Source organism: Camarhynchus parvulus, chromosome 12, assembly GCF_901933205.1.
Source record: "Camarhynchus parvulus chromosome 12, STF_HiC, whole genome shotgun sequence".
NCBI classification, from domain to species: Eukaryota; Metazoa; Chordata; class Aves; order Passeriformes; family Thraupidae; genus Camarhynchus; species Camarhynchus parvulus.
The window spans coordinates 5819602-5824144 of record NC_044582.1 but is presented as its reverse complement, the minus strand read 5'-3'; positions in this window follow the sequence as shown (position 1 = coordinate 5824144).

Below are 4543 nucleotides of genomic sequence, written 5' to 3'. Positions count from 1 at the left end.
GTCTGATGCTCTTTGGAGATCCCCTGGGTTCCCCATGTTTGGCATTTAGCAGCTGTGAGCTCTGGAGCTGCAAAGCAAATTGCTTGGACATCGTGAGCTGGGAGCCAGCAGCTCTCCCAACCCACCTGCCCTGGCTGAGTGCAGCCCTCACCACCTTGAAGGACATCCACAGTCCAGGGGTCTGGCACAACCACAGTGCCTGGCAGAGATTTTACACTGAGCCACTCCAGCAATGCCCAGAGACTGAGCTGGCTGCAGGAGGCAGCACCCCTGCTCAGCCCAGCTTTCCTTATTTTAATGGCTGGTGATTTTGCAAGGTTGTGAAGGTGCTCCTGGGGCTGTTCTCTTGCCTGGAGTGAATTCCTGCTTGGACATGGGGAGGGAAAGCAGGAGGATGCAGAGCCAAGAGAAGAATTGGGAATGCAGTGGGATCTGCCTGCATCCTGGGCTCCAAATCCTCCTGCTTCTCACCCAGGTCAGGGCATTGCTGTGTCTTGGCTTTACCCTTCATGTCCAGGATGAGGTGGAAGATTTGCAAAGCCAGCTGTAAAATGTTTTTTAAAAAAGGTAATGCAAAAAAAAAAAAGGTTAAAAAAGGTTAAAGGTTAACCTTTAAAAAAAGGTTTAATGCAAAAAAAAAAATCCAGCCCTGAATCAGTTTCTTTTTGACATGGAGGAGAAGGAGGGAAGATGCTGCTATGCAGGAAGCAGCCTCAGTGCAGGAAAGCTCCCTCTGTATATAAATGCTAATAAGCCTGGCTGATGCCACCAGAGTCATTTGACAAGCTGAGTCACCCTTCTTCTTCAGATCTTCCTCCCCTTCTGTGCTCAGTAATTTTTAGCTTGCCCAAATATTGAGGGGGAGTGAGGGCTGTGCCCCTTTTCCCACTTGTCCCACTCACTGCCCCAGCCCCTGCCAGTGCAGCCATTGCAGGTGACAGCCCCCTGTGCCAAAGGCCCATGGTCATGGGAGAGATGGCCAGGAGCAGCCCAAAGGCTGGGCACCCTTCCCCTCCTATCTCATCCTGTCTCCTGTCCCATCCCATTCCATGTCTTTTCCTATCCTCCAGCCCATTCTCCATCTTCCATCCCTTCCTATTCTGTTATCACCTGTCCCCTCACATCCTATCTCGTGTCCCCCATCTCTTCCCATCTCATGCCTTCCTTTCTTGTCCCAGCTTCTCTTTAAGGTTTGAGCTAAAAGTCTCTGCTGCTGCTGCAGAAGGCCTGGGGTTTGAGGCAATGCTTGGGAAAGCCACGTTTGGCCAGCGGTGGCTTGTGCCACCTCAGGGCACATGGCATTTGCCTGGATGGGCAGGGGACAGCAGGGCACAGCCTGTTTCTAATAGAAGGGGCAGGTGCAGGGGGCTGTGGCTGAGCACCACACCCAGCCCGAGTGCTCAGGGCTTTTAAGAGTCACACACAAAGGTTCATGGACTCCACAGCAAACGAGCTGCAGAGTAAATGATAGGACTATGATGCTTTTCTTTATGGGATTCCTACACGGAAAAGGGTAAAATCTCAGAGGAGCTGACACCTTTGGCTTCCACTCCCCTGAGATCTGGAGCAGAGGGGCTGCAAATGAGTTACACCTGTGTGAATTAAGAGTCAATTGGCACCTGGGCTATAAAGCCTCAGGTGCCTGTGGGAAAGGGAGATGAGCCCTTGCCCTCTCAGGAGCTCTGTGCCCTCTCTACAATCCTTGGGGAATGGCAGGAAGCAGGTAGGAGCAGCAGGGAAGGAAAGGCTGTTTACCTGGGGGTGAGGATATCTGGGATCAGCCCCGCTGGGATGGTGCAGGGTTGGGGGTCCAGGTTGGGAGGAGGAGGGTGTCTAACAGAACCTAACCCTAACCTAACCTAACCTGGGGATGATAGGGGCTTGGGATCAAGCTGGAGGGTGGCTGGGGCACAGAACATCCTAAATAACCAGGAGACCAGCTGTGCTGTGGTGGGCTAGCAGCTCTGGGCCAGGGGCTACCTTGCATTAGGCTTTTGCTGCCTTGTGCCAGCGTGTGCCCCAACAAGAATGGTTTGTGGTGAGTCCACACTCACATCCCCCATCCCAGCTGCTGGCAGCAGGCCAGGGTGCAGTGCAAGGGGTGTCCCAAAATAAATGGGTGCAAAGCATCAGGGATGGCAGAGCTGTGGTTTTGGGGGTGTCAGTAATGCCATGGAAGGAGCAGAAGCCCCTGCAGCTCCTCCTAGCAATGGGGAACATGTGCTCCTGCTTACACTTGGAATGGTTTAGCTGCTCCTGCAGCACCTGGGGTTTCTCCTTTGTGTAAATAGGTTGGGAAATGGAGGGGGGTGTGAGTTTAGGGCAGTGCAACATTTAACTAGATGAATTGTTTTGGCCCAGACAAATGTTAGCCATGGCTTTATGGCTGCATTCCTGCTTCCTCACTCTGCCACTGCCATTGTCTGACCTACAACATATTTTACTGATTACTTCCTCTATTATTTTTTCCGGGAACCAAACTAAAGTTTGCATAACTTATCCCTACTTATACAACCCCCCATTCAATTTTTATTTGCTGGGAAACAATATGTGTTTATTTTTTCTTTCTCTGTCCTTTCCATTGGGGAGAATTTATCTTTTCAATGTGCCATTGGATTTGTTTTTTGCAGTTAAGTGATGGACATCTGCTGGCCTCTTGCTGTGCCCTGGTTCTGCTTTCTCACTCTTGCTTGCCAACAGCAGTGTAAAGGTAATTTGTCACGGCTGATGTTAAAGGTGTGGAGGCACTGCCTGCCACGTGCTGAGGTTATTCGTGTTCCTGTCATTTCAAAGGTTGCCAGCTTTGAATCCTGGGGTTTGGTTCTCTCCTGTAATTAATTTGGAGGTTTTTGGTAGCTGGTATCTTTCTATGTCTTATTTCTTCTCCTTGGTAGAGAACAAAGTGTTGAGTTGCCATTATAAAAAACTAGGGAGAAAAACGGGGCTTATGAACTGGTTTGTAAAATGGACTGGGCCAATTCTGAAGGCTTTCAGTGAAAAAAACTAGAAATGCAAGTGACCTGGTACTGTCAGAATATGGCCATGTGTGAGTCAACATGTCTTATCTCCCACACACACTGATTGCTTACAGCTGTTCCCTGATTGCTGCCAGAGTTTGCAATGACGTTGTTGGCATGTCATGGTGCTGAGGACAAAGTCCTTGGGAGAGGTTGATGGAGGAGCTGTGGCTTCTTATTTTATGTCTCCAGTTAATGCAGTAATATAACCTAAAGGATAATGGGAAGAGCTCTATAACAGATGCATATGCATTGAGTCTTGGACCACAAATGGTTCATGGCAAGGCCAGGCAGGTCACATCCTCCCTTCTACAGAACACCTGCACGTGGCAGAGGCAGCAGCAGCCCCTTGGCTGGCTGGCAAAAAGCTTTTTCTAAGCAGTTTGACTGCTTGGAAAGTCAAATGTTTCATAAAAACTCTTCTGAGAACGGCAGGGTTCTTCAGTACATGCTTAAACAACTGGTGACTTCCAGCTGATGGTTTTGCTTTAATTTGGGATTCTATCTCCACCCCACATGGCTATTTGTGATACTTTAACAGATCCCCAGTGGGAGGGAGCCTCACAGCACACACGTGAGTGTGCCAGCAGGGGGAAGGGCCAGGTTGGCTCCTTACAGCCACAAAACAAGAGTCCCTGCAGAGAGTGGCTGTTCAGAGCAGTGAAAGCCACTGTAGCAGTGCCTGGACGTGCCTGCACCTGCAAGGAGCAGCTCACTGCTCTGACTTCATGCCAATACTGACCTCTGAGTACATGTGCTCACCCAGGGAATTTACTTCCCCCTGTTCAAAGCAGGCCTTTGCTATTTACCAAAGCATTAAATAGGATAGGCCCGTTACACCCAATTGCTAAGGTTCCAGAAGGGTTGCAAAGGCAGTACTGATGTTCTCCCGCAACGACTTCTCTCAGAGACCTGAACTATTATATTGCCTGCTGCCAGTTTTTATAGCAGCTCATGGAGACCTGCAGAGACACAGGCAGCCAGAGCCCACCTGCAATGGTGAACACATCTTCCTTTTCCAGCCCCTGCCCCTCCACCACCTTGGTGTTCTGTCAGGTACTCAGAAACTAGCACTTAATTAATGCCATTAGCACTTTTTCCCTCAGTGTAGTGAATGCCAGAAGGGGAATGCTTGTGCACAAACTACAAAGGAAAAGAGGGTAGCAGAGGGAGACAGCATCTAGCAGAACCCATTCTAAATGCCTGCCTCCCAAAACATGGGTGCAAGCTGCTTATATACAGCACTTCTCAAGGTCCTTAATATTGGTGGGCATGTAGAACTATTACCTGCATGTTTTCAAAGGCTTTCAGGAATATGGCCCAGAGAAGCTATTTTCTCTTTTCATAATAAACCCTAAGCAGGAAGCACTACTGAAGTTCTTTGGGCATAGTCATTGGACAGGCAGTAGTTCAGCTGAGGGGCACTAAGCTATAGAGCACTGTTTTATTCCATCAAATGCCCCCTGAGACATCAGTTCCAGTTATGGAAGGGACACAGAGAAGCACACAAACACAACAGGACATCA